We start from the raw sequence: 13,080 nt of genomic DNA, 5'->3' as shown, positions 1-13,080 counted from the left end.
CTGTTGAGGCAGAACCAACTCACAGTTGACCCTTTAGTGGGTTTTCAGAAGTGGGAGGAGACTGCCCATCTTTCCTTGGAGTAGCTGATGGATTTGAACTGTGTGCATTTGGGATTATAATGTAGCTTCTTACCACTAGGCTACCAGAGCATAGGATGATCAAAAACATAGAAAAATAAGTGCTAATGAGGGTGTAGAGACATTGGATCCTTAACCATTACAGCATATGAAATGGCACACCACTGTGAAAAATGGTTTGGCAGTTCCTCAAAAGATTCAATGTCACATTACCTTGCTCTTCAACAATTCCACTCTTATGTACACACCCTTAAGATTTGAAAGCAGGGACTCAAACAGATACTTCAACATTAATGTTTCACTGCAGCATTATTCATAATAGTAAAAATCTGGAAACAACCCAAATGTCCATCAATAAATGGATAAACAACATGGTCATAATTCATATAAGGTCTAAATTATGCTGTGATATTATGAGCATGAGCAATATTATCCTGAGTGAAATAAGTCAGACAAAACCCCCACAAATATTGCATGAGCCTACTGATATTAACACTTAGGATTGGCAAATGACACAAATATTGATTAGAGGTTACCAGGGTGTCTGAATGTTGGAAAAAGGGAGTCATTAGTTAAGGAGTATTGAGTCTCTGTTTGGTGTGATGAAAGTTTTGAAATGGAATGATGATGGTTCCACAATAGTTAATGTCATTAATACCACTGAATTATGCACTTAAAATGGCAAAATTTTGTTATACACTTTTTATCACGATAATATAAAAACAGATACCTACTTAACAATAAAGACCTCAGACTTTGTTTTTCTGAGCTCTGCTTAAGGAGACAAGGTAACAACATTTGGTATGTAACATATATTCACTGAATGATCTAGTTTGCTTGGTGCTCTACTTAACACTACAAAGGATGAAGGTTTTCTAGCGTATGCATACTTATAAATAAATGCTAGGCAGTTTTTATCTCTGAGAATAACACTAAACTCATGGTGCAAGCATACTTAAAAAATAACCAAGACAATTTGGTTTGTTGCATACAAAAAAGGTCAAGGTCTCTTAATGTATTTTTGTATGGTTAAAATGAAATTAATTTTCTGTATAGTTTACTCATTAACAAATTATTTACACTAACATGCATTCAGTATACGTCTATGTCATTCTTCAAATGTTGTACTGGGGAGGATGTGTGTATAAGGAGGATGCACAATCTAAGAGGTGAACTTGTACCTGGAAAGGTGTGGCCTGGAGATTGAAGACATGAGGACTAATGGTTACTCAACTGCCTTATGAACTATCTTTTTTTAAGTTTATTTGAGTATGACATTAATACACCAAATACATGTTTAATGGGTTAGGCATTTGAAAGTTGGCACATAGAGGATTCAAAACTCAATATCAGCTGTTAAGTAAACCATAAGGCTGCTGACATAAAAAAAAACAATTAAAAACATAAAAAAACCCAAACAAACGATGTCAGGAAGAACCACGCTGTGGATAAAGGAAGGACGCTGTGGGAAGCATGACTTTATAATAACTTGAGGCATCCCACCTAATGATATTATAATTTGGCTCTCACTTATCTGGTAATACACCAGACAGCTTTAACTATCATTTGTCTTACATCCATTAAGAATTGTCTTCCTTAGAATAGTTACCTTTGTATGTTGGACAATGAATGGAGTGGAAGAAACCATCTAAGAATGAGAAATAAACCTTAATGACAACAAACAATTTGTCAGACATTCATTTCCTTCAGCTTTAACATCTCCATGCCATATTATGAATTAAATGATCTAACCCATCTCATTCATCATTCGAACCATAGAATGAACTGCTAAAGTCAAGCTTCTCCAGAAGATTACCTGACAGGTGATATATGAAGCCATCAAGGGATTGTGTGATGAAGGAACATTAGAGATGACTAGTGATGTGTTACCGGCTAGTCCAGTTACCGCACTCTCTCAGTGTGTAACAAGAGCACACAGATTCCTGGTTAATTGATGGAGGATGACTTAGCTACCTTTGACTCAGCAATATACTGTAGAGTTAAGGGGGATTATAAGAGACCACAACATGAACAAATGTAAAATAATATTGATGTTTTCCATAGCATTTATTCATTTAACAAAAATCTACTAATCCCTTATTAAGGATAACTAAGCACTATTCCAGGGCTAATTTTTTCTTCTAGGTCCACAGAAAGGTCAAGAATCCTGCTCAAAATTGCCAGGCTGGTAATCAGCAGACCGAGATGCAAGGTTTTTCCAATTTGAACAGTGTACCTCTCAGCGCCTCATGGAAAATGGTCTGGTTCTGGCTCTATTTGGCTTTCATAGTCTTTGCTAATTTCCCCTTCCACTAGAGTGAAGGACATTCTAGAATGGCAAGACCTAGGTGAATTTATCTATGTGAGTAGAAAGTTAATGTAATCTGTACTCAATTTGACTATTAATTCTCTACAGCTCTGAGGAAAACACAGAGAAGGAAGAATACAGGAATAAATGTGAAACAATGTTAATGTAAAGATGTGAAGATTCTGAATCTTCATTTTTCAAGGCTCAAATCTACAGATTAAACAAATTTGGATTTGTAATTCAACACCTTGGATTGTTATTCTACTGAAAGATTTGCTTACAGATTTGGGGATGCATGAAGGGTCCACTGGGTGCCAAGGAAGAGGCATCTCAAAACTCAAGACTGAAACAAAAAGTAGGCAAAGAAAAGGCTGAGGGAAACATATGTTATGCAAAGTTCTTATGCACATATTATTTTACCTTAACTACCATAAAAATCTCCATGAATATTATTAAACATTTTACTAAAGAAAGCAAGATTCAATAAATTTAGCTCTTTTACCCTAACATGTCACCACCCTCCATTTTTTCATCAGCTAGTGAAGAAATAATCTCTTTATACCAACTTATGTATTCTGAAATTAATAAAAATATAATCAAGATGCATTCATAATTACTGGTGAGTTGAATGAAAAACTAGGAAACAAAGGAAGGTCAGTAGTTGAAAAGCATGGCCTTGGTGCTAGAACTTGCATGAAAGAATTTTATAAGATCAGCCACCTAGTCATGGGAAATACCTTTTTCCCTCCAATAATTCAGAGGCTATATTTTCTAAATCTGTAGAAATAGACATGAAGAAACTCAGTCTAAACAGCTGGAATAAAGCCAGAGGTTGACCAGAGAACAGAAGATCAATTGCTCCTCTATGCAAGCTCAAATTGAAGCAGTAGAAAATGAAAACATGTCCACAAGAGACGAAGTATGAACGTACCTATTTTCCACCTGAATTATTTGGAAAGCACCTCAGAAGTAGATTTGATTCACTTAACACTAAATATCAGATGAGTTGTAGGATGACATCAAGGACATGAAACAGAAGACGAAAGCAACATCCTTAAAAAAGGTAGAAAAGGAAAAAATATCAAAATAGGTATTAGAAATGGCTTTGAAACTTACTCATAGCTAAAGCATGTGAAATATATTATGATGTAAAGGAGCTGAATATAGATTTCAAAGGAGAACTCTAGAAGATAAGACATAATGAAATAGTTAAAGACCCAAAAGGGAAGAGCACACTGGATATTTCTCAAGCTGAAAGAACTGGTAAAGGGGGGGAGTGGAATTCAAGTCTTGAGTTGCAGTATTGAAGGATTTTATATGCAAAATATAAGAGATGCAGAAAGCATCAAAAGATGCTGTTTGGATTATGCAGAATGACTGACCCAAAAAGAAGCAGTCTACTTCTAAGCATTTCTGGAGATAGCATATAATTAAGAATGCATAGTATTGAATTAAGAAGCCCAAGCTTCATTAAAGGCACTGGAGCAAAACAAGCGTCCAGGAATGGGTAGGTTACCAATGTAGATGTTTTAATAAGCAAATATAACAGTAGAAGTACTCATTCATTTTATGCCAAGATATTGGAAGACAGCTACCTGGCCTAGTGGATTGCTTATTCCATATTTGTGCCCATTCCAAAGAAAGTTTACAAAACAGAATGCATAAATTAGGAAATAATATAAATTAACATTATATACAAATACCCTGAAGATAATTCGAAACAGTTACAGCAGTACATCAAAATGGACTGTCAAAAATGCAAGCTGATTTGAAAAGAGGATGTGAAACATTGCTGATAGATTTTGACTGTGAACAGAAAACACTACAAAGATGTTTACATGGATTTTATTGACTATGCAAAAGCGTTCGACTGTGGATCATAACAAATTATGGATAATGTAAAAATGGTAATTCCAGAATATTTAATTGTGCTGCTGTTAAACTTACACATACAACCAAGATGCAGTCATTCAAACAGAACTGGGGGATACTTCACGGTTGAAAATCTGGAAAAGATTGTATCAGAATCTTATCCTTTCACTATACTTGTCCAATATGTATGCTGAGCAAATAATACAAGAAGTTGAACTACATGAGGAACGCTCATTAACAATCTATATTATGCAGATGATACAACCTTATTTCTGGAGGCAAAGTAACGTTGAGGCATAGATGAAAAGCACAGCTTACAGCCATCAGCATGCATTATGCCTCAACAGAAAGAAAACAAAAATCCTTGCAACTGACTAACAAAAATATCATTATAAAAGGAGAAAGGATTGTCAATGTCAAAGATTCCATTTTATTTGAATCTACACTCAATGTCCATGGAAACAGTACTCAAGAAAGGAGACACATAATGTATTGGGGGAAATATGCTACAAAGCATCTATATAAAGTGTTAAAGAACAAAGATGCCACTTTTTAAAACCATGGTGTTTTCGATTGTTTTCTATGCTGAACATGTAAAGCCTGACAATCAACAAGGATAACTGAGAAAGAATTTATACATCTGAATTATGATGCTGGTGAAGAATATTGAATATACCATGGATTACTAGAAGAAATTGAAAATCTGTCCTTTTCAGGGAAGAAGTACTTCCAGGATGTTCCTTAGAAGAGAAGATGGTGAGACTTCGACGTACTTTGGGTACGCTATTGAAGTAGGCTGGGGGGAATCTGATGGTTTAATGGTAGGAAGCTGCACTGTCAATCCAAAAAGCACGTGGTTCAAATCCACCAGCTGCTCCATGGGAGAAAGATGATTATTTTCCTCCAGTGTGATTAACTACCCCTGAAAACCTACCAGAGGGTCAACTATGAGTCAGTTATGACTACATAGTAGATAACAATAACCACAATGACAGTTTCTGGAGAAGAACATCATGTTTGCTAGAGTAGTAAATCTGTCAAAAAGGAAAGGATTCTTGAAAGGTGAATGGCATAATGGCTGCAACAATGCATTGAAATATAACAAGGATTGAAAGGATGTTACAGGACTAGGTAATATTTTATTCTATTGTCCTTCAAGTTGCTGTGAGTTGGAACTAATTTGATGATGTCAAACAACAATAACTGAGCTCTTATGAATGGTAAGGAGATGTGCTGTCAGCCCAATGGTGCACAGTTTGAATCTACCAGCTGCTCAATGGGAGAAAGATGGGCAGTGTGATTTACTGCCTCTGGAAACCTGTGAAAGGCCAGCTGTGAGTTAATTAACTTAACATCACATAACAATAACTGCAACAACTCCAAATATTTAGTGCCAGGACTGAGGGTACAGTTCAAGTTTATTTAACATAGCTTTTCCCAAATGGCTCTATACCTCTTCCAACATGTTTCAAAATTTGCTACCACATCAATTGCTTCTAAGGTCCCTATCTTTCATTTAAACTTTTCTAGTGCTCATTCTCATTATCACATTAAGGTATTTTGCTGGGATCTCAAATTAACATTCCTGGGATAACATTTAATTCTTTATATCCTTCAACACATATGACTCCTTACTCCTACGCATGGATATGTAACCTTTCAATTTTCAACTTTCCAGAATCGTGCTAGAGTAAGTGTTCTTGATTACATTTTTTAGATTAATTAGAAATTACTTCACATGCAGCGATGATTATTTTTATTTGTATATTTTTAACCTTTTATTGTAATTTGAGTGAAAGTTTATAGAGCAGATTGGCATTACAATCAACTACTCATGTATTGTTATGGGACGTTGGTTACAATCTCCACAATTGTATCATTATTTATCACACTCTTTCTCTGAGGTTCATGTTTCCATTTTATTCTAGCCTCTCCTAACTTCTGAGCCTTATCCTTAGGCAAATGCCACCCTTCTGACCGTCTGTGTTTGATTGTTATAAGGATTGAGTACCACTCTGCTCTATTGTTTGAATCAAAGATGTTCTACAAGAGTGAGTTTAGTTCCAGGCTCAAAAGATCCCTTTCAGAGCAGTTGGCAGTGGTAACCAGGCATGATCTGATCCTTCTGGTATCAAGACTGTGAAAGTTGAGGTTTGAGTGGTCTATTAGTGCTCTGTCCTGATTCTGCCCATGTGTCTTTGACATTCTTCACTCTTCTTTACTCCGTCAGAGACAGACTAATGGATGGACTTTAAAGGTTGATTATAAGCTTTTAGGTCCCCAATCACTATCCATCAGTGTAGGATATTGATTATCCTTTATCAGCTGTTATCCTGATTGACCTTGATGTTCCCTGAGACTATAGTGCTGAGGCCCCACGACTTCAGGACATTTGGTTATGGTTGTGAAATTTACCTAATTTTACTTCCTGTTGGTTCTATTATATACACATCTATGTTTGTACCACATACACATATCAATACTGAAATGTTGTCTGACAAACCAATGCACAGTCATGATTATTTCCCCATTCACTCAATAAGAGACCACCACTTTTCAAAGTACTAGGACACAATAAAATGAATTTAATATCTATTTCTCTTATCTCATTGTTCTTTTTACAAACATAAGTAATTGACTTTTTTGTAAACGTAAGCCATTGACTTTGCCTGATGCTATATCCAAAGTAAGGAAGCTCTGGTTGCCTATTGGCTAAAGAGTTGTGTTGCCATCCCAAAGACATACAGTTTGAATCCACCAGCTGTTCTGAAAAAGAAAGATGGGCAATCTCCTCCCATGAGATTTACAGAAAATTTGCTTAAGTGTCAGCTGTGGGTTGGTTCCAATTTGATGGCACAGAACAAGATGGCCAAAGTAAACAAGCAGAAGTCTCATCATCTTCAAGTCTAAGGAATATCCTGGTTTTATGTCTTATAAGACTAATTTGTTCTTTTGGCAGTTACTGATAATGAAAGAAATCCTCAGATAGTCTGACACAATAGTCACAACAGTAAACTCAGACTTAATAACTATCGTGATGAGGGCGAAGTACTGGGTGATGTTTCGTTCTATGATACAGAAAGTCTCCATGAGTCAGACCCCACTCTAAGGAAATGGATAACAAGAGGCACATTTTAACTGTGTAATTTTGCCCATTTATGTGCTGAATCACTGGCCACCATACAAAGCTACCTTATATGACATGTCTTCTGAAAGATTCTCCCTGACCGCACTATAGAACTTTAGCTTCCCTCTTCTCTGATTCAAATGGTTAGAGTATATACAGGATAGTGAAAGAATTAATGTTCTTTTTCCCACATTAAATTTCAAATCCAGCCAGGATAGACATTAAACACTTAGCCAGGCAACCGGTGAAAATATAATTCCAGTTCTCATAAATGCCACAGAAGAAAACACTCTGCTGTTATCACTAGGTAGAGAAAAATAGAAATGCAATTAAGTGATGCAGCAGAGTTATTTTTCTGTTATACAATTTCGGACGATGTACTTCCCCTTGTAAGGTATCGATCATACTTACAAGGATAAACAAGGAATACAACCCAAGAAAAAGTTCTATCTTTTCAAAAGTTTCAAAAGCTCTATGTTAGCGAAGCAAAGATGTTTGAGGACAAAATCGAAATGAATGATGATGTCTTTGAGGCTGATATGGCACTTCTAATCCTTAAGCCAAGGAACCACATGAAAGATTATGTTGTTGTTTGGTGCCATCAAGCCACATGCGATTTATAGTGACTCTATGAAAAACTGATCTGAACCCTATACTATCATGCACCCTGCTATCATACCTGAGACACGTAAGCCCAGTGCTCAGTCACTCTATCAAATCCTTCTTGCTGAGAGTCTTCCTCTCTCACTGACCCTCCACCTTTCCAAGCACCATAATCCTTCCAAGGAATCACTCCTCCTAACAACATGCCCAAAATATGTGAAACAAAGCTTCACCACTCTTACCTCCAAGGAACACTCCGTCAGATTGAGAAAAATTCTTAGAACGAACTATTTCAAAAGGTCTTAGATCTTTCTATCTTACATGATTTACAAAGCACATTTTCTTGGGAAATGTGGAATATTGCCAGCATTTTCTTTTTCTGAGTGAAGACTTTACATAAAGGCTATATCATCCATCGAACTTTCCAAGTTAAAAAGCATTTAAAACAAAACATGAAGAGAGCATAATCACAGTATAAAGAAGTCATTACTAAGCAAGGGTTGCTATAACTTTATAGATATTTATGAATACAGACATAAATGTAAATCGACATGAATGTATACATATAGATAAGAACGCCATAGCTACATAAAACATTGTCTTTACTGCATCATTTCATCTTAACTTAGTCAAGGACTGTAGATTTGGAACCTCTGATTGTATCCAAACCTTTCAGTGACTGAGCAAGTCAACAAGTTAGTGACCAGTGGGGCTGAGACTACTATTCAAGTCACCAGAGTCAATCTCAGTGTCTCTGGGTCAATTTGTTCTTTGCACTTCTTCTGGAGCATGTCAAAGATCCTGAGGCAGAAATGAAGTAAAACTTGTTTTCTCTATAGTATTGGGTGACTTTAAGGATTCAGAAATGTAGGTGAGTCAAAGAAAGAAAAGGGGAGTAGAATATTCTAAGGAAAGAAGAGAGGTATATTGTTAGTGTCTGAAACTATTTCTTTCCACTCTCCTTCTTTTCTTAGGTAGGGAGGGAAAGACAGAACAATGACTCTATGTTTAGGATAGTTGGTTAGGGTAGTCTCTTGAACACCTTGTCTTTTTCTGGTGGTGCAGGATGTGAAGAGATGCACTGCTAACCCAGAGCCAGCCTTGTCTGGTGGTTCCAATTGACCAGCTAACTCACAGAAACAAGATGTGCCAGCTCCTCTCAAGTGATTTACAACCTCTAAAAACCCATTGGAGAATCAGCTGTGAGTGAACTTTGACTCAGTGGGAATGACATGATGAGGATGATGAGATTGTATGTTATCAGAGTTGGGGGAGGTGTTTTGCAGCTGCTAAAGTATTTAAGTCTAACCACCTTTTGTTTTTTAATACAATTTTTATTTTCTACTGGTTTGCTTACAAAGTTGGTATACATTGTTGTTTTTCTAAAAAAAATTTAATTGTGATTTTAACAAAGTTGGATTTTTCATTCATTTATTGCTGCAGATTTTCTTCCCGACCCACCCAGTTCACTTAAAAAAACAAGCAAACAAAAAAAACCGAAGAAAAATCTTTCACTGTTGTATAATTTCCTCCCTCCCCCAGTCCATTTTTCTATGCATCTCTTATTCTGGACTGTTGTCACATAGATAATGCATAATCGTATATTCCTTTCGCATAGGATCTTTTCCATTTTCTTTACCCATCCCTTCCTCAATGCATCAAATTGTGTAAACCTATGATTACCTCCTGCCCATCCTCACCCCTCTGCTTCCATATCCATCTCCCCCACAAACTTTTGAAAGAATTCTTTTCAGATAAAGAAACCAAGGTTCATAGTGCAAGAGTACTCTGTCTAATATCAAGGCACTTTGACCTTCTGAGATTTGTTTTAACCATCCAGATGTCAGATCTTTCTTTATCCTTTTAAAAAATAAGTGTATTCCATTAATTTAAATGTAAATCATTCTGTCATCTTTCAAGAATGAACAGTTTGCAGGTCTTGATTTTTTTATCTAAAACTATCCAAAATAAAACTTTGGAAAATATGGGAGAATCACAGAATTTTAGACTTGGGTCAGGTCTTCAAGATAACAGAACTCAGTCACTTCATTTTACAGAGATACATGTGAAGTCGCTTCACCAACTTCTCACAGGTAGGTGATGCTGTTGCTGTGTGTTGTTGAGTTGGAATAGACCCATAGCTGATAATCCAGCTGGTTTTCAGAGGCAGTAAATCTCAAGGGAGGAGATTGCCCATCCTTCTCTCATGGAGCAGCTGGTGGATTTGAACTGTGTACCTTTGGGATTGCAGCACAGCTTCTCACCATCAGGCCAGCCTTCTTACAGTAGGGTGATAAGCAAAATTCAAACATTGTTTTCTGATAATCACCTAAAGTCTGAACTGTAACTTTCCTTATACTCTTTCTAACTCCTAGACAATGTGACCGAATAAATTAAATAGGGGTATTCTAAAGAATAAAGCTCTAGAATACTGAAGTAGAAACAGTAGTGATTATTACACCTTAAAATATAATTTCTCAGGAAAGGGACCTATCAGTGTCTTTGAGTTGGTGCAATGACAAAAACACTAGACAGGCCTTCAATACCAAACTTGCCATGGGAAGCTGGCTAAAATACAGTAACTCTGCATCTCATTCTGCAAAATGGGAATAATATTTATGAAGATGAGTGAAGAGCCTGAGAAGGGCTGTGCAATGTTTCTGTGCACACTGAGAACGCAGGCCCTGGATCCCTCATGGCCTGAGGGAGGTGAGCCTTACTTGCACCAACAATAAAGGGCCTTGAGACATAGATGAAGGCACCATCTAGCAGAGACCCAAGAAAACTCAGAAAGAAAAAGGAATGAATAAAAGGCAAAAGCACTATGAGGCATCAAATAAATAGAAGAAACACATCCTAGCATATTTGGTGCCAGGAAGAAATATCATTTTGAAATCACAGGTAGATTTGTTTTGCTTCTCCCCAACCCCCATACTCTTTTAAAGCACATTTTGGGGAGCTCTGGAAAAATGAATAGAAGAGACAAAAAAGTACTTTGCCCGGCAGGAATACAAAATTGTAAAAGCACAGACAGCAGTACAGAGGCGCGCTGCCATTCACTCACAAAGAATTTTGTGCATGTAGATGGCTGATTAATTGCCGGCCTGCCTAGACGAAGCTGCAACAAGCCAGATACTGTCAGCATGCCATCGGTTACCATGGAAATGCACAAGGTTCCTGTTTCTGACAAACCCTTGAATACTGGATAGATTGTGCCATATGTAAATAAGGCAAATTAGTTTTCCTATATCTTCCAGACAAGGTTAGACGAAAAGAAAATATATCTGTTTAAACATACTCTCTAACCTCTTAGATGTGACGAATGAGAAAGAGGGGCTTCTTTCTTAGGAAACTGAACTCTCAGATTGTTACAACTGAAAGGCACTTGGGGGGAAATGACCAAAAAATGCAAAATGCACTGCCCATTTATAAGGAAGGACTTCAAAGTCAGCCGTGCAAAGGTACATCTACCAGACTTGTTTTTTAGCTGGAAGATGTATTTTGCATCCCTGTTCTTTATAAAATTATAAAACATCAATATGCTGTTTCGAGGGACTTAGGTTAGAAATGTTATATTTTTTTTTACACATTTTTTACTTATTGCACAGTCCTTAGACTGTGTTGGCTGAATACCACCTCACAAACTAGCATAAGAAATCAAATCAGCATAATTTAAAATGTTTAACTCCGCAACTATGGACGTTTACTTTGGCTTTATATTGGTTGGGGTTTTTTGTTGCGTTGTTTTGCTGGTGTGGGTTTGTGGTTTTTTTTTTTTAACCTCATTTTTTGCCAGCAATGGGAGGTTCTCTAACTTCTTTCCATGCTGAAACAGTAATCTAGAATCAACCAATCCGTTCAAAACAACCTTAAAAACGTCATTAGGATATTTTTAAACATTTAATGGCTAAATATCTTCTGTATTTTATAACACAATATATTTCTCTGATGGCCATGTATTATTATTATTAGTAGTAGTAGTAGTAGTAGTATTTTATACATATATTTAGTCTACTTACTTACTTAGTTAAATTCCAACAAAAAAGCTATAGCATGTTTTAATAACATCTCATAGTAAGGAAAATGTATTTACAAATATAAAATGTTTTATAGCCTTTATTACTCTGTTGTTTTAATGTTAATACTCTGTTGTATTACTCTGTTGTTTATTACATCTTTATTACTCTGTTGGTTTTAAATACATACATATTTTACCTGTGTTTCCAACTAGATTTTCTATATATACTTGAATGTGAAATTTACAAAATAAATTCACATAGTCATAGGCTATTCAAGTAAAATACAGCATTTCAAAACAAAAAACATCTATCATTGTACCAGTTAATCCTTCTCTAAATTTAAATTAATAATCTCTCCACTTTTGGGTAAAGACAGAAAATTTCTTTTCTATTAGATTATCCAAGAATTAGACATGTCCGGACTGCCAATACGAGTCTAATGTGCTACATATTATTCTGTTTCAGAATTCAGAGAACTTTAGTTAATAGTTCCCAAACTTTCACACTTCTTTAATTTATTCCTAAAATATATTTAATATTCTTCTAATTGAATGCTAGTCCAGCAAAGAAATGAATCATGAATAATCAACATTTTCATTTTTTCTGTAAATATACTACATGAGACTATAAAAGTACTGACTTTCAGTATTGTGACATACACCTTTCTCTTGCAAAAAACCACTTTTTCAATGTGGATAGGAAAAAAATCCCAAAGTTAACAATGCAATATATGTATGTAAATAACACCTAAAACTATCTGAATAATTCAGACTTGAGCACACACCTGTGCCCAATATTAGCTAGATTATAGGTCCTGTTCTTCAGTTTATTTTTCCTGTTGAGACGCAGGTGGGTTGCCACACTTTCAAATTCATTCCAATTCTTTTGCACTGAGATGCATGACCTATAGATGACATTTCCCAAGCAACACAGATCATAATTAAAAGCATAGGGATTTCTTGGGTGGTCATATAACAATGTCTAATTTTCTTATTAGACATCTTCCCAAGTTCTTTAGTTGTGAAGCACTTATATGTTAACACATATCCCAGAAGCTGAAAGTTTCACAGTGG

This window comes from Elephantulus edwardii, unplaced genomic scaffold, assembly GCF_000299155.1.
Source record: "Elephantulus edwardii isolate Elephantulus edwardi_28Jun2011 unplaced genomic scaffold, EleEdw1.0 scaffold00031, whole genome shotgun sequence".
Taxonomy (NCBI): domain Eukaryota; kingdom Metazoa; phylum Chordata; class Mammalia; order Macroscelidea; family Macroscelididae; genus Elephantulus; species Elephantulus edwardii.
Note: the sequence above shows the minus strand (reverse complement) of the source record.